We start from the raw sequence: 20,772 nt of genomic DNA on the forward strand, positions 1-20,772 counted from the left end.
TAGACACCCAAAAATAATATACATCAAAATGAAAGAGGTGTCTTGAACTAGCTCCTTCTTCTCAAAAGTCTGGCACTTGTACCTTTCTACTGGTGACCTGAGAATACAAGTTATTTTGAAAGCGAGTATCAGATTTAAAGCTGGTGAGATCATAAGTATATTAGTATATGTGTTTGTATGAAAGAATTTGTAAGATGTTTGTAATATGTTTGTATAAGTTTTGTGAAGTTTGTATTTGTTTGAACTCTCCTAGAAAACCCTATGTTTTCTACTAAAGGTAGCCTTCTACCAAGGCATCTAGTATCTGTGTGTATGTCTCATGTAAGAATGTGTATTTTCCCAATCCGACTATCATTAATCAAAAATATAGTTGCTACATTACTGTGCATCGTATGCATGTTCATGAAGTGAATGTAATGGGAGAATATTATAGTACTGTAGTGTGGTATTAAGTAACTACTGTTGTACTGGCTACCTTAAGCAATTGTAAATTTTAAGGTACCATATGATCGGCCTATATCTTGCTACCGACTCAATGGTAAAACGACAATGTAAGATGTCGTAGAAATGACGTTTGGCACCCGTAGACTTGAAACTCCCACTGTAGCGAGCAACAAAGTGTAGGATAGTCAATCCAGTATAGATCTATACACAAACTCATATGCTCCCCAAGTTAACGAGATTCTGATACAAAAACAGTCATGGAAGGTAGTGCCATACTCTGTTTAATGGCTCACATAACTGTGTTAATGTATATGTGTGCTAGATGTATTGTGTGTTCTTTCTCTGTCTAGCCTGTATGTTTGTTTCTCGTCATAGTGTTGACATGTTTGTATACCCTTGCTACCCAAGGGCATTGTATCCCTTGACTCATGTATGAACTGACTCATTGTAGGTTTCATTGTTCTAGTAATAGTATTAGTATCTTCCTAAACTACTCCTATAATAGTTTACTAGCAATGTATGATCATGTTTGTGTACCCTTGCTACTCAAAGGTATAGCACTGATTGAAGGAACTTTATGACTATATATGTATACATGATATACAATTAATATTTAAACAACCTTCGGACGGATAACCGATGCCCTAAAGCCACATCCAAACAAGGAAAAGGAATTAAAGCGAGCTGGCCTTCCTAAGTCTTTTAAACATTTCTTATATAACTATACATGCATAGACATGCATTTGACAATATATAAGTATGAAAGAGTTTAAGTAAAAGTAGATGATAAGTAAAAGACTTCGTAAAACAGTTTGAGGTATAGCAGTTTGGTAAATAGTTTGAACAGTAAGGAAAACCATTAGTGTTGTAGTTATTAACAACATGTGATTAATGTAACAACTATAAGTATTTAACTTGTACCCCCCCCCCCCCCATAAAATCATTTAAAAACATTTAAACCATTGATTAAGGGGGTATGAACTCACCTGTAGTGAGTGTTTTGGATGAAAGTGTCGGATAGGCTGCTAAGTGTCAAGCTGAGACTTGAACACACACGCGGATCCTAGTTAACATATAATATCACATATATGAATATAATTAGTGTTATGAACAACTAATTATTGAATTGGGACCACATTTGGGACTAGTAAACACTTATATTGAAGTGTTACAACCATAAATGATTGTACGAAGGGTTATAAGGCTATACAAGAGGGTGTATGGCCAAAATACACACTATATGTGTGTGTGCGGCCAGGAGTGCGGCCAGGTGTGCGGCCAACACATGTGTGCGGCCATGTGTGCAACCAGAAGGCGTGTGCTGCCAGAACACATGGTATTCTTGGTGAAAGATTTTACCTTTCCGGATGATACTTGAGAGGATTTTTGGGTCCTTGCTTTGTAGAAGTGTGAGAAATGATCAAAATGACCAAGGATAGTATATATATATATATATATATATATATATATATATATATATATATATGAGGGTGAGGGCGGCTGGAGTGGGTGTGTGGTTGGCTTGTGTGCGGCCGCACACACCTGGTTTGGTGTGTTTGGCCCGTTTTTTCGATGCTACACCCAATCTAACCCATCCTCCGACACGTATCTCAATTATACTAAGCTCTAAACACTCTTTTAGACCCAAAACTTCATTATAAAATAGCAAAACGAAGCTGACTTTGATAAAAATGAAGAATGTAAGCTAGAAATTTCGGGTTGTCACATCATCCCCTCCTTAGAAGGAATTTCGTCGCGAAATTAGAATTTAAGCAAATAAGTAATTACATGTAACTAAGTAAAAAGATGAGGGTAAGGGCGGCTGGAGGGGTGTGTGGTTGGCTTGTGTGCGGCCGCACACACCTGGTTTGGTGTGTTTGGCCCGTTTTTTCGATGCTACACCCAATCTAACCCATCCTCCGACACGTATCTCAATTATACTAAGCTCTAAACACTCTTTTAGACCCAAAACTTCATTATAAAATAGCAAAACGAAGCTGACTTTGATAAAAATGAAGAATGTAAGCTAGAAATTTCGGGTTGTCACATCATCCCCTCCTTAGAAGGAATTTCGTCGCGAAATTAGAATTTAAGCAAATAAGTAATTACATGTAACTAAGTAAAAAGATGAGGGTATTTCAGTTTCATTTGATCCTCTCGTTCCCAAGTGAATTCAGGTCCTAGCTTGGCGTTCCAGCGAACCTTCACTATCGGGATACGGCTTTGTTTCGTTTGCTTGACCTCTTAGTCCATGATCTCTACTGGTTCTTCCACGAAGTTGAGGCTCTCGTTGATCTCGATCTCGTCGAGTGGGATTATATGAGTCTCGTCGGATAGACATATTTTCAAGTTCGATACGTGGAAGGTAGAATGTACGTTACTGAGTTCGTTTGGTAAGTTAAGTTTGTAAGCTACAGGGCCGATTCTTGCAAGAATCTCAAAAGTCCCATTGTACCTTGGTTTTAGCTTTCCACGCTTTCCAAAGAATATTAAGCCCTTCCTGGGTGAGACCTTCAATAAAACACGGTCGCCCACCTGGAATTCCAATGGTTTCCTTCGTTAATCAGCGTAGCTTTTCTGTCGGTCTCTGGAGGCTTTCAATCGTTCATGAATTTGAACGATCTTCTCCGTCGTTTCCCGTATGATCTCCGGACCTGTGAGAGTGTTTTCAGGGACTCGCTCTTTAGCTAACTGGGTATCACCCACCTCAGCCCAGCATAGAGGGGATATGTACTTTCGGCCATAGAGGGCTTCAAATGGAGTAGCCTTTATGCTCGTGTGATAACTGTTGTTGTAGGAAAATTCGACAAGGGGTAAATGAGTATCCCATTCTTTCCCAAAGTCTATCACATAGGCTCGCAACATATCTTCCAAGGTTTGGATAGTTCTTTCACTTTGACCGTCGGTCTGTGGATGGTAGGTTGTGCTCATGTCCAGCCTAGTTCCTAGGGAACTTTTTAACGACTGCCAGAACCTCGAAGTGAATTTACTATCTCTGTCTGAGATAATGGATAAGGGAACACCGTGCAGTCTTACAATCTCCCTAATGTAAGTTCTTGTAAGTTTCTCCATCTTGTATGTTTCTTTGATCGGCAGGAAGTGTGCAGACTTGGTCAGTCTATCGACGATGACCCATATGGAATCAATTCCACCCATCGTCTTGGGCAACTTGGTTATGATATCCATAGTTATCCGTTCCCACTTCCATTCTGGTATCTCAGGTTGCTGTAGAAGACCAGAGGGTTTCTGGTATTCGACCTTGACCTTTGCGCAAGTAAGGCATTTACTCATGAAGGTAGCAATCTCTGCTTTCATGTTAGGCCACCAGTATAACTTTTTGAGATCTAGATACATCTTATCTGATCCTGGGTGCACGGAATAACGAGTGTTGTGCGCCTCGTTCATGACCAAGTCTCTGAAACCACCGAGTTTCGGGGTCCAGATCTGGTCCATGAAATAATAAGCTCCGCCACCCTTAACCTCCAAGTTCTTATCCATCCCTCTCATGGATTCACCCGCCACATTTTCAGGCTTCAAAGCGTCGAGTTGAGCCGCCTTAATTTGTGTGGACAAGTGTGAATGGATAGTCATAGTCAATGATTTGATTCGACAACCAGAATATTCCTTCCGACTCAAGGCGTCAGCTACTACGTTGGCTTTACCCAGATGATAACGAATTTCGCATTCGTAATCACTGAGTAGCTCGACCCACCGTCGTTGTCTCATGTTGAGCTCCTTCTGGTCGAATGTGTGTTGTAAGCTCTTGTGGTCCGTAAAGATAGTGCTTTTCGTTCCGTACAAGTAATGTCTCCATATCTTCAGAGCAAACACAACTGTTCCTAATTCAAGATCGTGGGTCGTGTAATTGACCTCATGTGTCTTTAGCTATCTCGAGGCATAGGCGATGACCTTACCTCGCTGCATCAGACACATCTGAGTCCTTGATTTGACGCATCGCAAGAGACAACGAAGTCTTCTATTCCTTCGGGAAGGGATAGTATTGGTGCGGTGCACAAGGCTCGTTTGAGCGTTTGGAACTCTCTCTTCTGCTTGTCTTCCCAGTCAAAGGCCACACCCTTCTGGGTCAGTGTTTTAAGAGGTTTCGCTATGCGGGAGAAGTTCTGAATGAACCTGCGATAATAGCCAGCGAGGCCTAGAAATTGACAAATTTCTATAGGCGTCTTCGGTGCTGACCAGTTCTCAATGGCTTTGATTTTGGAAGGGTCCACGTGTATTCCCTCTTCGCTAACCACGTGCCCTAAGAATTCGACTCGTCGAATCCAAAATTCGCATTTCGAGAACTTCGTGTAGAGCTTCTCCGAACGTAATGTTTCGAGGACTTGTCGCAGATGTTGACTATGCTCCTCCTTAGTACGAGAGTAGATAAGTATGTCATCGATGAAGACGATGCCGAACTGATCCAAGTAAGGAGGACACACCCTATTCATTAAGTCCATGAATACTGCGGGCGCGTTTGTCAATCCGAACGGCATCACTACGAATTCGTAGTGCCCATAACGGTTCGGAAGGTTGTCTTTGGAACATCCTCCCCTAGCACTCGTAGTTGGTGATATTCGGATCTCAAGTTGATTTTTGAAAAGAAGTTCGCCCCTTGGAGTTGGTCAAATAAATCGTCGATACGAGGTAACGGATAATGATTTTTGACGGTCAGCTTGTTGAGCTCCCTATAGTCGAAGCACATACGAAATGACCCGTCTTTCTTCTTGACGAACAAGACTGGAGCTCCCTAGGGTGAGAAGATTGGTCTTATAAAGCCCTTGCTGAGCAGTTCGTTAAGTTAATCGGACAGTTCTTGCATCTCTGCAGGTGCTAGATGATAGGGCGATTTGGCTACTGGGGTAGCCCCTGGGACTAAGTCGATAAGGAACTCGACTTGACATTGCGGAGGTAATCCTGGGGCGTACTACTGGAATGTTCTGAATGTCTTTCGTTTCTTGGCTCACATCGACCACATGAGCAAGGAATGCACGACATTCTTTTCGCAAGAATTTCTGAGCTTGGATGCTCGAGATGATACGAAGGTTCATGCCGGGTTTGTCGCCATAAACTACTAAGGTTTCGCCAGAGAGCAGATTAAGGCGAACGACCTTTTCGTAACACATGATATCGGCATGCTGAAGACTCAACCAATCCATGCCAATAATGACGACGAAACTTTTAATTGAGACTGGCATGAGATCGATAGAAAATAAATGGCTATCTAAAGTTAGGGTACACCCTATGAATATGCTGCTAGTGCTCTCTGTCTTTCCATTAGCCATTTCCATAGTGAACGGTTCTGTAAGTGCTCGTGATTTATGCTTAAGTAAATGAGAAAAATTTTGGTTCATGAAACTTCTCTCCGCTCCACTATCAAATAAAATGCATGCATAAGAGTTATCGAGGAGAAACGTACCAGTGACCACTGTGGGGTCGGCAACCGCTTCCTCATGGCCTATGGCTAGAACTCTTGCTGCTCTACCGGAAAACCCTGCCTTCGGGCAGTTTCTCTTGAAGTGTCCTACCTCGTCACATCCGTAGCAAGTTTGGCCCGCTCCAGCACCGGGGGCTTGGTTGATTGGCTTCGCCGGAGCTTTACAGAAATGGGCTGTGTGCCCCTTCCCGATGCAGTTCAGACACTGCATCTCCCGGCATGCGCCCACGTTATGGAAGTTGCACTTGTTGCACTTAGGCAAACTTCTAGCATACTGCTTCATCGGAGCAGCAGCGGCAGGTGCTATCGCAGCATGTACTGCCACGACCTGTTGCTTTTTGGCAGCCTTTGCCTTCTTCTTTTCATCCCAAAACTTCCGCTTGGAGTCAGTGGTTCTTGTAGGTTCTAAGATGGCCAGGGTAGTTGTTTCGGCCGGGGTACGAACCCCGTGATCTATTAGTCGATGTGCCAATCGCTTGGCACTATCAAATGTAGTGGGGTGTGATTCCAAAACATTTCCCTGGTATGGGGGCACCAGTCCCCATATGTATCTCTCGATCTTCTTTCCCTCTGAAGGAATCATGTTGGGACAGAGGGCCACCAGTTCACAGAACCTGGCGGTGTAGGTGACTACATCGGAGCCCTTCATGGTCAGGCTCCAAAGCTCTTCCTCCAGCTTTTGGATCTCGCCCCTCGGGCAGTACTCCTCAATCATGAGGTCTTTCAAAGTTTCCCAACCTATAGCATTAGCCCCTATAAGAGATAGTGACTTAACATGGCCATTCCATCATGTTAGGGCCTTCGTTTCAAAGGTGCAAGCAGAAACTTGACCTTGCTCTCCTCTGAACAAGAGCAGATTTCGAAAACCGATTCGGTTTTCTCGAACCATTGCGAGAGGGCAATGACTCCGCCAGTCCCCTTGAAGGACAATGGCTTGCAGTTAGTGAAGTCCTTATAGGAGCACTCTCTCGAGCGCACAGGAGCTTCAACCTGTATAGACTGAACAGGGGTTCCTCCTCCAGTGGAACCAGATGAATGATACTGAGCCATGGTTGTAGCCATAGCCGCAGCTACGGCGTCATTTAGAGCTGTCGTGTCGAACTGAGGAGTAGGTAGTTGAGGAGGTGGTATCGGTGTTTCGTTATTAAGGTTTCTTCTTGGGTTTCTACGAGGCGGCATCTTTGATCTATAGTTTAAGAAGATGAAGACATTGATAGGAAATTAATGGAAGAATTGATGTGAATGACTCATGGACCAACTCTTCATAGCCCAACAATATGATTGAATAATATACTTGAATGAAGATGGAAGCATTTGGATAATAATTTCCATTAGATTAGATATCTGTCAAAGGTATTGGGGTTACCAATGTAATAAGTTCGGGAAAAGTGATCTAAAAATAGGTTTTTACATCAACCAATATGGAAAATTTTGACAGAACTACGACCTAATCAAGACTTAACATGTCTAAGATTTACAAGGATAGGAAATTAAACTAGGGTTGTTAGCATAACTAGGTTATTTCCAAAAGAGAAGTTGGTAAGAATCTATCAGCGACGAGAACTACCAGAGTGAGTCCTGGATTCCGACAGAAGGCATTCAATGTCCCTCACACGCCTATCAGACCTAACTTGTTGAGCTCGAAGTTCCCTTACTTCAGCTCAGGTTTCAGCGAGTTCCCTCTGGAGCATTGCATTGCTGACCTGAGCCCTTTCATGAGCGGACTCCAGTTGACGAATGCTGACAATGTTAACGCCAGAATTGGCATCAACCTCCATTACTCGTTCGATAGCTGCTTGACCTTGCTCGGTGTTCCGAGCAATCCTATGAACCATAATGGGTAGGACTCTGTCAGCTGGACCTCCCTCAGTGAGGTTGTAGAAGCTTCTGTCTCCATTGTAGGGGATGGGTTGACCTTGTTCTTGACTTCACCTATTCAAGTATGTGGCCCACAGAGGTGTCGGTCCTTGAAATGCTGGACGAGGGTTTGGATTTTGATTAGCTGGGGGCAGGTTGTTGACTTCTGTCTCTGAGTCAGAACCATCAGAAAAGCCTTCAGCTTCATGATCATCCAAAGGAATTGGGTGATCATCTTCTGGTTCATCTTCTAGCCATCCTGCATTGTCGTGGTTGGGGAAGTACGGGTCTCCGGGGATATGGAATCCAGCCATTAAATCTACGCGAGAAAGGAGGTATAAGAATCTAGCACATAAGTAATTTATAGTAATGCAAAATACTCCTATAGTATTTTAAGTTTAGGTTCTGTTGTTCTCATTGTGGTATTGTAGGTAAGTTTTTAGACTTGTTGCAACCTCACAACCACACTTAGGCACATGCTAGCCAACCCTCGGATAATATAGTTGATCAGGCTATATCTTCCCAGTTTTGACCATATGTCTCTAAATCTAATTGTGTTGCCCAACAATCATAATACTTTTGTACAGTCTTAGTGACATCAATTTTAGTATGAATGCAGGCACATATACTTAATTAAATATTTTAATATTTAAAGTATAAACTCTTGGTTAGAGTATCTTAATCCCAATGTATTTATAGTTAGTATATTTTAATATACTTAATTAAATATTTTAATATTAAATATTTTAATATTTAAAGTATCACAACTCTTTCTTTTCATCACCTTAATCCAAAGTACAACTGTCACACCCCCAAAACCGATGAACGGCGGAAACGTTCTGGGGTGGAGGACGTCATGTACAGTATCATAACAATGAATAATAGTAAACAAGCAACAACATCATCCATTGCATTAATAATATAATTTCATACAAGTGTGTTCTGTCAAGTTTTATATAGACACCAAAAAATAATATACATCAAAATGAAAGAGGAGTCTTGAACTAGCTCCTTCTTCTCAAAAGCCTGGCACTTGTACCTGTCTACTGGTGACCTGAGAATACAAGTTATTTTGAAAGCGAGTATCAGCTTTAAAGCTGGAGATATCATAAGTATATTAGTATATGTGTTTGTATGAAAGAATTTGTAATATGTTTGTAATATGTTTGTATAAGTTTTGTGAAGTTTGTATTTGTTTGAACTCTCCTAGAAAACCCTATGTTTTCTACTAAAGGTAGCCTTCTACCAAGGCATCTAGTATCTGTGTGTATGTCTCATGTAAGAGTGTGTATTTTCCCAATCCGACTATCATTAATCAAAAATATAGTTGCTACATTACTGTGCATCGTGTGCATGTTCATGAAGTGAATGTAATGGGAGAATATTATAGTACTGTAGTGTGGTATTAAGTAACTACTGTTGTACTGGCTACCTTAAGCAATTGTAAATTTTAAGGTACCATGTGATCGGCCTGTATCTTGCTACCGACTCAATGGTAAAACGACAATGTAAGATGTCGTAGAAATGACGTTTGGCACCCGTAGACTTGCAACTCCCACTGTAGCGAGCAACAAAGTGTAGGATAGTCAATCCAGTATAGATCTATACACAAACTCATATGCTCCCCAAGTTAACGAGATTCTGATACAAAAACAGTCATGGCAGGTAGTGCCATGCTCTGTTTAATGGCTCACATAACTGTGTTAATGTATATGTATGCTAGATGTATTGTGTGTTCTTTCTCTGTCTAGCCTGTATGTTTGTTTCTCGTCATAGTGTTGACATGTTTGTATACCCTTGCTACCCAAGGGCATTGTATCCCTTGACTCATGTATGAACTGACTCATTGTAGGTTTCATTGTTCTAGTAATAGTATTAGTATCTTCCTAAACTACTCCTATAATAGTTTACTAGCAATGTATGATCATGTTTGTGTACCCTTGCTACTCAAAGGTATAGCACTGATTGAAGGAACTTTTATGACTATATATGTATACATGATATACAATTAATATTTAAACAACCTTCGGACGGATAACCGATGCCCTAAAGCCACATCCAAACAAGGAAAAGGAATTAAAGCGAGCTGGCCTTCCTAAGTCTTTTAAACATTTCTTATATAACTATACATACATATGTTGGATTAATGTCTAAGTCCATAACTATATTTGGTAAGACTTGACCCGACCCGGCATGGTCCATTTGGGTTGCATACCATCATGCACTTGGATAGACTATAATAAGAGAAATAAGACACTTATGGTTATTAATATATTATAAGTTCTAGTATATTAATAATAAGAATAATAAGATTATTTAATTAGTATTGATCAAGAATTAATCTAGGATTAATTAAGTGATCAAAAGAAGACTAATTAAATATATGGGTTGATTGTGTAAATCATCCATACTTGTATAGTGGGCTAATGCTCCATGGATAATCAACTTGGGCTAAAACCCATAGGATGGTCCATGGATGCTCCATGGTGTATTTGTATCCATGGATCATGGAAATGAAAGGCCATGTCAATTAGGGTTTACATGGTGTAACCCTAACTATATAAGCATCTTATTCTTGACCAAAATCGGTGACTAGTATTATTCTAGAGAGGGCTAGCCGATTTCCTGAGTTGTAGAATTCTCTCAAGTTATTCTAAGTGTTTTGGTGATTGTGATTCCATTTGAGGTGTCACACTTGGGGCACTAGGCACTCAAGCTACATGAAGACTTTCTACATCAAGAGGTATGTATTCTATCTTGTTACATTCATTGTTTTGTATGCTAGATTAGGATAATACCTTGGAAGTTCTTATTTGCATGTATAATAGAGAAAACATAGATCCAAGGTATTTAGGGTTGCATGTACACTTAGGAGTGTTAGAATGCTCAAAACCCAACAACATAGACATGCATTTGACAATATATAAGTATGAAAGAGTTTAAGTAAAAGTATTTGATAAGTAAAAGACTTCGTAAAACAATTTGATAAACAGTTTGAACAGTAAGGAAAACCATTAGTGTTGTAGTCATTAATCACATGTGATTGATGTAATAACTATAAGTATTTAACTTGTATCCCCCCCCCCCATAAAAGCATTTAAAAACATTTAAACCATTGATTAAGGGGGTATGAACTCACCTGTAGTGAGTGTTTTGGATGAAAGTGTCGGATAGGCTGCTAAGTGTCAAGCTGAGACTTGAACACACACGCGAATCCTAGATAACATATAATATCACATATATGAATATAACTAGTGTTATGAATAACTAATTATTGAATTTGGACCACCTTTGGGACTAGTAAACACTTATATTGAAGTGTTACAACCATAAATGATCGTATGAAGGGTTATAAGGCTATACAAGAGGTTGTATGGCCAAAATACACACTATACGTGTTTACGGCCAGGAGTGTGGCCAGGTGTGCGGCCAGCACGTGTGTGCGGCCAACACGTGTGTGCGGCCATGTGTGCGGACAGAAGGCGTGTGCTGCCAGAACACATGGTCTTCTTGGTGTTCTTGGTGTTCTTGGTGTTCTTGGTGTTCTTGGTGAAAGATGTTACCTTTCCGGATGATACTTGAGAGGATTTCCGGGTCCTTGCTTTGTAGAAGTGTGAGAAATGATCAAAATGACCAAGGATAGTATATATAGGAGGGTGAGTGCGGCTGGAGGGGTGTGCGGTTGGCCTGTGTGCGGCCGCACACACCTGGTTTGGTGTGTTTGGCTCGTTTTTTCGATGCTACGCCCAAGCTAACCCATCCTCCGACACGTATCTCAATTATACTAAGCTCTAAACACTCTTTTAGACCCAAAACTTCATTATAAAATAGCAAAACAAAGCTAACTTTGATAAAAATGAAGAATGTAAGCTAGAAATTTCAGGTTGTCACAACAACCATCATTCTGATACCTGTAATGCCTTCTAGGATATAAATCCCCCTAAGATTCATCTTTCCCTTCATTATCACCAGATCACCTTTGGAGACTTTAACCTAGTCACCTTCATCAACATACTTTATCCTATTCTTTGCCAAAGTGCCAAGAGAAATTACATTCTTATAATGATTTGGAATATACCGACAATCTAAATTTATGACCATACCATCGTGAATCTTTATATGCACAATGTCACTACTCTTAATACTACTTACTGAATCATCACCTATCTTGACCGTGCTATTCCACTCTTTGAAGGAGTCGAACCAGTCATGCTTATATGCCATGTGATAGGATACTCTAAAATCCAAGACCCAAGCATTTACAAAAATAGTTGTACATACAATCAGTACATCACCATTGACCCCTTTATTAGAACTCTCCTAAACTACATCAGCAGTGTTATTGCTGCTTGAATGATCCACCCTTAAGCTGGGTATAATTTCTTTTGAAGTTCCCCTTCTCCTTTCAATGATAAAATTTTTCCTTTGATGAAACTTTAGACTTTGATTTTGAGTGTGACCTCTCCCTATTTCCCCATTTCCTCTCTTTTGTCCTTCCTCTCCCTACGAACAAACCAGAACTAGAAACGTCTTCTCCAACCGAAACTCTTTTTTTTCAGTTCCTTGGACAACAAAAAATCCTTCACATCATTCATATTAATCATTGTCCTATCATAGAGCATGATATCAATGAAATTCTCATAAGAGTTTAGAAGAGAACAAAAGAGAAATGAGCGCCCGATCTTAATCTTCAATCTTCACATCAGCTCCTTGTAGATCCAAGATTATGTGATTGAATTTATCCAAATGATCTTTAACTTGGGTACTTTCATACATTTTGAGAGTGTACAAATGTTGCTTCTGATACAACTTATTCATCAAAGAACTACCACTAAGTTTATCTAAGAGCCCAAAAGCAGTTGTTTGATCCACGACCTCCATCGGTACTTCATTTGTCAAACTCAACAGAATGCCACTATGTGCCTTCTTCGGAACATCCATCTTCTAGTGAACTTCCATATCTTTAGGCAGTTTCGCTTTTCTTTCGAGCACCGTTATACATCCTTGTTGAACCAAAAGAGCCCTCATCTCCACCTTCCACAAAGTGATATCATTTGAACCATTAAACGTCTCAAAATCAAACTTGTGAGTAAACATCTTTAATTAAAGGAACACAAACCACAACTCTAATATCAGTTGTTATGATGTAATGTGGAAAACAAGCAAAACCAACATCACACAAGACACAATATTTATGTGGTTCGGTCAAGGTGACTTGCGTCTATGGGCAAGAGGGGAGTATTTTGTATTAATGAGCTCTCACACACAGGTTACAAGTATAATTAAATAGACAGTCACCTATCATTCTATAGTAGAAGACAAAAATAAATGACTAGCATACATCCTTATTTATAATGAAAGAATATGACCTAAACCCTAATGGGCCAAGCCGATTGACCTATAGGCTCGTGAATGGAGTCAACCAATCAAAATTCGCCATGTAGTAGCTTTTGGAATCATCAACCTCATGAGCATCATCGATAAGCAATATCTTCCATGATCATCGTTGACGAGCATGTTGCATGATTATCTTCAACTTCTGAGCAACATTGAACAATCTTGAGCATCATAGTACAAGCGCCTTATCAAGGGATATCATGGCTCATCAAGGAACACATGTGACACACCTTGCACCAAGATGGATACTTCAAGATGGCACTTCTAGAAAATAAGTGGCACAATTGCATTGCAAGGTGGCATATCCTCATCAAAGATAACACATATATGCTTCAGAGTGCTTCATTCCTTTCCCAGGTGCTCCATACCCTCTTTTAGAAGAGTTTTTCCTTTATCACTTGATCCATTCATTTGACTAAGTATCCATTCCCTTCTCAGATGAACCATTCATTTGTCACATGCTCCATGAACCCTAAGTGCTCCTTTGAACTCAAATGCTCCATGGGAATGCTCCAAATGCTCAAGTCATATTTAACAAAGAGTTAATAAATAATTAAGTGGGATAAATAAGGAAATAATGAAAAAAGATTACTATGTGATTATTTAAAATTTTGGAGGCATGAAAATATAATATTTTCGTGGGTCTCTACACCTATAAATAGGGGCAAAACCAAGGAAATCAGATGCTCCAAAAATCCTAGAGATTTCGTCTCACTCTTCTGCTCATCCTCTCTGTGCAAAGACTTCAAGAAACCAATAGGTTCTTTCAGAACGAAAATTTGAATCCTCAAAAGCTAGGGTTTCTTACTTGCTTGATGTTCAGGAGGATTCTAGTTAGGTTCTTATTCTATCTTCTTGACAATTACGAAAATGTATTTCTTAAGCCACATTTTAGGTTTAGAGTTGTTATTAGTAAATTCAATCATGATAGGTTTTAATCATAATCGTACTATTTAAATTCTTACGTTAATTCAATTGTTTTATGAATTTCAAAAATACACACAATCAACAATGGTCTCAGAGACAATGATTCATGCTAATAGCATGTAAAATAGATTTTGGAAAACCTAATGAGTATGATCTTGTACACATTGATTGGAAAAGTGTGTATGAAATATATACATTAGGATTTTTTTTCCATATAATTACGGGAAAATCGGTTTTTATTTAAATTTAAAGTTTATGAAATGTTTTCCTCTTTTGAAACACTGTCAAAATGCCAAGGAAATATTTTCATTTTTAAAATAATTAACCATTTCACAAACCACACAAGCCAAATATCCAAAACATAAGTATATTTTTTTAAAAAAATTATCAGAGTAATCCCAAAGTCTCGATGTGCGAAAAATCATTGGCAGATGCAATGTAATGAAGTTGGCTCGTTTCCCCTGCTACTGAAAGTACTTAGGATATTTAAACTAAAATCGTAAGCAAAAAGTTTAGTATGGTCCCCAAAATACCATATAAAATACATAAAAGTGGGCCCCATCCTAGGGGTATATTTCAACTCGTGTGCATGTTATGATCCCATCATAGTCTTACAGTTACTTCCGTTACTACAATCCTCCTGTAGTCTTTCCCGCCATGGACCTACCATGATCTTTCATTCAAGTTTTGTGATCCAACCACAGTCTTATAAGGTTTTCTAGGTTACAAAAACAATATACTTACAGAATTTCACATAAACACTTATGGGTACATGCAACCTAAAAGGATCTATGTCATTTTCTCATTATAACAACATAATATGAAAAAATTAATCTAATTTAGGTATAATCGAAATTTTTAGATTAGACAACATACCTTTAACATAATCAAATATTATATACTCCTTTGAACTTCAAGAGCGCATGGAAAGCAATCCGATAATGTGAACGCCTCTAACGGCTCACACTCAAAACCCTAGAACACTAGAACTTGAAGAGGAGAGAGGTGAATATGAGAAAATTAGATTTTCCATCCTTGGAATCAATAGCCATGAAATTTGGTGATCCAGGGGTTCTATTTATAGTTTATGTAACTTGGAAATAAATCCATATTTGAACAATTAAATATTAGATTTAATCCTCAGTTTAAATCATTTCCTTATCTGCTACCATGATAATTCTAGAACCCTTCTAGATTTTCCATAAATTGTCCCTACTATGGAAGGTTCTAGAATTATTCATTTTGTTTAACTATTAAACAATTATAATTAACCCCTTGCATCTTTAATTAATTTTAATTAATGTCGAATTATATTCATAGTAATTATGATTAATAATTAACTAATTCCAACAATTTCTAATTAACTCAAAATTATTTATTAATCATTTATAATTAATATTTTAGTCATATAATATATTAACAAATCATTTAATCTCTCTCCTACTATCAATTCTAGCTATTTATTATTATAAGGATAATCCAAAAAGACTTTACTATTATTCACAAAGATTATACCAGTTTAGTTAAGACCTTAGACACCTTAATCCAACAGTCTGCCACTTGGATATGTTTCCAACTATAATTACAAGTATATACTTTGAATAACCAATAAAGAGTTTTTTCCAGAGCTACTACTAAACTCTAATAAAACCAAACTTTGGCCAGAAGATAAGTGATCAATTATTCATTCGTTCTAAAAGATATCGTATGGACATGATACATGCATACAACTCAATCTTATAGTCCAAGATTATGTTTCTCGATTTCTGATTTATAATGACTGAATTCAAACTACTAATTGAACACATCAATTTAGCCTAGGCCTAGCCAAGCACTTTCGGATGTCTGAAACAAATCATGAGGGGCCCAAAGATATCACTTTTTTTATGTTAAGGCAAAAGGAAAGAATAAACTTTAACTATATAATCATACCTTTTACTTATCATGTCATACTTGGAATTACACTTTATAACATCCAGTTACAGATTCATTTATGCAAATCGATGTGCAACAGACTTGCAAATTAGGACTGTTATATGTATGTTTCAAGAATAGAAGATATTATCGTCTTAGAATCACTCATGATTGAATCCATGAAGTAATCTTTAAGTGTGGGTTAAACTACTACTTAAAATCCTTATTTTCAAAGTATTCATGAATATTGAAACAACCCCCTTGCAATGTCCAATCACCATGGACCATCTACAAATATTCCATGGCAGTCTTAAGTCAATACATTCTTCCAAAAGTATAACTAACTATGGCATTTCAAATAAATTAATATTCAGGATGTAACACAAAAAATGAAACATAATAATAAACTAATTGTTTTATGGCTTCATACTCTTTGAATATAAATAATTCCCCATTATTTAATCACCATAACAATTACATACTTATCTACTGTATACATGTTTCGAGGTAACTGACTTAGCAACTAAACTTGTCAACATTTCTCATGCCGATTCTCTTAGCATGCATATCATATTTTCCTTTGTTCATCATTATTGTGAAACAATCATCGAAATTTTGTTCACTTCACAACTAGATATCCATCCTCAACCCTTTTGTTGGATGTAGTGTGATTCCTCCTTCTATGCATTGACCTTCTATGATCCCAAGAATCATTAGTCCACATGACTTCACTTTCACTGAATATCTCTAGTGGCAATGTTTTGCTCAAAACAAATCCAAGGTCAATTATGAAGTTATCTAGTCTAGGTATACTCCTTGGATACTTCACTTGTACTAATGTAGTCTTAATCACATTTTCGAATCTACCACCATCTCCTACATGAACCCTTTCATGTTACAAATCAAAATGAATATCCATTTATACTATGACGCAAAGTCATCTCCAAAATTGATGTCACCATAAATCTTTTCAATCATGTTCTCTACTGTCTACAAGCAACCATTAATTGGTATGTTTCAATACCTTATAATGTTCTTGATAGTTTTCTAGTGATCCATTCGAGCCACTTTCAGATACAATCTCACGATGCTCAAATTCATTTAAGACATCAGAATACGTACAAGTTACAACATACATGATTGATCATATATTCAAAGAATATAGGACTCGACTCATCCTACCATTTTCATGACTAGTACAAAGGACTTTTGAGATTCACTCAACTCCTTGCTATGAAGCATATAAACAGTCCCTTTGAATTTTTTTTCATGTTAAAAGCTTTCAACATATTATTCTTTGACTAAATCCTATTAATTTTTTTGATCTATAGTTCTAGATCTAAAGATCAAGTATCAATGTCGCTTCCCCATGTCCACTATTGCGAAACAATTCCTTAGCTATTTCAACTTGCAACTTAGGAAAAATGTTTCCATTTAATGGTATTGTCATCAACAAGCAATAACAGGAAGACAATGATACTCCTGCTAGCTTTATGATGTACTCAATACTCATCTGGACTTATAGAAAGACAACACTCTTTGACTTTTTCAAGGAAGAAAAGATTCCTTGCTACGTGATGCTTGTCTAAATAGATGAATACATTTCTCAATCTTATACACCTTGTTTGGATACTTTGTATGTTTAAATCTTTTCAAGATGTGTCACACACCCCTCGAAAGTTTCCTGTTAAGGAAAGTTGTTTAAACATCCACTTTACCATATCTTATAACAAAGAAGGAAACAGTGGTACAAATAACCAAATTGAGAGTTTTCGACTTTTGGTGAGAATGTTTCATCATAATCAATTTCTGGAGTCTTGGTGAAACCCTTTTCCACCAAATTAGCTTTCAATGTCTATACAATCCTATCCATCTTAGTTTTCACATTGAAGATCTAATCATAACATACTATCAAGAGAGAGGTTAAGAGGCACCAAAATTAGCTAGGGTTTCATCTTGGAATGCAAGCCACGATTTTGGGGTGCAAGGGTTAGTATTTAACTATTTATAGTGTGGAATTTCTAGGGTTTCATACATGGAATCCTAATTTACTTAAACCCTTAAGTATTCCAATGATCCATATGATAGGCCCTTTAGATTAACTCTTCGTGGGCTCTCACATAAATTTAGTCCATCCCTAATCAACATAGATCATTAGCCCAAACTATAAATATTACTGATTTACCTAATCAGTCCCTGCAAATTTAATCAGTCTCTTTTGATCACTAAATTAACTCTTGATCAATACCAATTAAATAATATGATTTTTCAATTAATATATTATTCATATAATATATTAATAAATCACATATAACTTCTTTCTCAAATGTCCATCGTATCAAATTGCTCTGGTGAATGCAACCCAAAAAGAACCATGCTACTAACGGGTCAAGTGCATCCCAATTATAGTTATGGTCTTAGACACCTAATCCAACAGTCTCCCACTTGGATAAGTCTAATAACTATAACTGCCAATGTAACTTCATAACTCGATTAGCAATCGCATCTCTCAGAAGCCACTGTCGAACTCTGATCTTATCAGTAACGAGTCCTTTAGTTAAGGGATCAAATGTTCCTCCATTCAACAAGATATTGTATGGACATGAGATATGGATTATAATCATTCTCTCTGTCCATGTGTTGTTTCCCGATTTCCGACTTATGACGACTAACAACAGACTATAATTGAACACATCAACTTAATCCAGACTTGGCCAAGCACTTAGGTGTCATCACTAAATCATCGAGGGGCCCACAGATTTCGCTTTTATCCCACTTTGGGTTAAATGAACGGATAAACTTTGAGTTATATGTGTGTACTATTTACTCATCAAATCACACACAACAATACGTTTTATAACATCAAGTTACTGATGCATTTACGTATTATCAATATGCAACCGACTTGTAAACAACAACTCATATCTCTCTGTTTCAAGAATATAAGATATTATCATCTCACAATCACTCGTGATAAAATCCATGAAGTGATTCAGATGACCGTGGTTTTACTCCAATACTAAAATATTATTTCAGAAGTACTCATGAGCACTACAGCAAACTTGTGCTATGTATAAACACTTAGACAATCTACAGTCGGATTCATGACAATCTTACCTCATTACTTACTTCCAAAGTATGATTGATTGTGGATGTTTGAACAACCTTTTTATTTGGGAAGTAAAACAGCAAAGTGAAACACAATAATAAAACAATCAAATATGGTCTCAAAACTTTTGAATATAAATAAAACACTTATTATTTAATCACCATAATGATTACACTTTATTCATTGTATAAAGTTTCGAACAATCAACTTAATACTTTAATTAAAACAGTAGTCATCCCATGCTCCAAGCATGCACACTATGGTTATCTATGGTCCTTTCCTTATGAAATAGATCAATCGAACACATTTCCAATGATGCTCATTTCACAATATCCTAACCCTTATCATTAATGTAAGAATACCAAATTGTTGCCACTAATAGAATTTGTTCGAGTCTAAACTTACATGCAATGATCCTTTTGTAATGTCTAGGCACAAAAGTCACAGAGACTTGGGCAATGATATTACAAAGTATTCCATTTGAGAATGTTTCAAGACAGTTCCCTGGAATTGAAGTCTCGCATTCAAAGAACATTCCTTGAACAACCTTCTTGCATTAACGTTTCTAACTCACACATAGATTCTTAATATCCAAATCCCGTTATTGAAACATTTCCATAATTTCCATATGACTATCCATTCTAAATAGATTCCTATCTATTCAGAATTATATCAATATGGTCCATCCATTACTATACTTCCAACCGTCCATAAGCAACCAATCTTTGGTAAACCTTAGATTGTCCTTTATAGTTGTTTAACAACTTTAGTCATATTTGGTTCCAGTCCTTTTTCCCTTTTAATGTGGTAGGCATTTGGAAAAACCAAAACATGTGAATACTACAGCATATGCAATCGATCCTATACCCAAAGCATATGGGATACGATTCATAACGTCTTACATAAAGACATGAGCAGTCTCTTGCTATAATATTTCCATATGTAGAATTTCCCATATTTCAACATGACATTCTTATATATCCATGACTAAGTTCAATTAATACTTCAATCTAAACTCTTAGATTCGAAATAAAGCATAAGTATCATCTCCCTTACTATAGCAAAACAACTTTTCAAACTTTGCAACTTTGCAAGTCAAGACTTTGTTTCCAATATATAACATTGCTTACTTGCAACACTCAATGTAATAATTGTGCTCCCACTAGCATAATAATTACATTCTCACAAACATAACACTTATGCTCCTAATAGCTTTGACATGTATTCAGAAACCAGCTGGACTTCTAGAAATCAATACTTATTGACTTTCTTACCAAAGCTCATATTTATGATACGTGGCACTTTGAAAAGTCTTTATCTTGACTTCTAAAGCTTATACACCTTTCATTAGAAAGCTTATATGTGTGTCTAAACTATTTCATAACTTACAACAGTAAGTCCCGAATGTTCAGACTATCTGCCATTTCTCATAATTCAAACTATAAAGAGGGATGTCGTAATCATCATCGAATTTGAGAATGAAGTTAGCAGAACTATTATTTCTTTAAATCTTCTTAGAGAAAGCGTTTCCTCACAATCCTTTTATGAAGCGGAGAGAAACCTTTTCCACTTAGATTTTATGGTGTATGTGTTCCTATCCATGTGATTTTTCATTTCCAGCCATTATCATAAGATAATGTTTGTGACAAATGAAAACTCATATGGAATGAACTTTCTTATCTTAATTTCT

Source organism: Lactuca sativa, chromosome 3 (genome assembly GCF_002870075.4).
Source record: "Lactuca sativa cultivar Salinas chromosome 3, Lsat_Salinas_v11, whole genome shotgun sequence".
In the NCBI taxonomy this organism is placed as follows: Eukaryota; Viridiplantae; Streptophyta; class Magnoliopsida; order Asterales; family Asteraceae; genus Lactuca; species Lactuca sativa.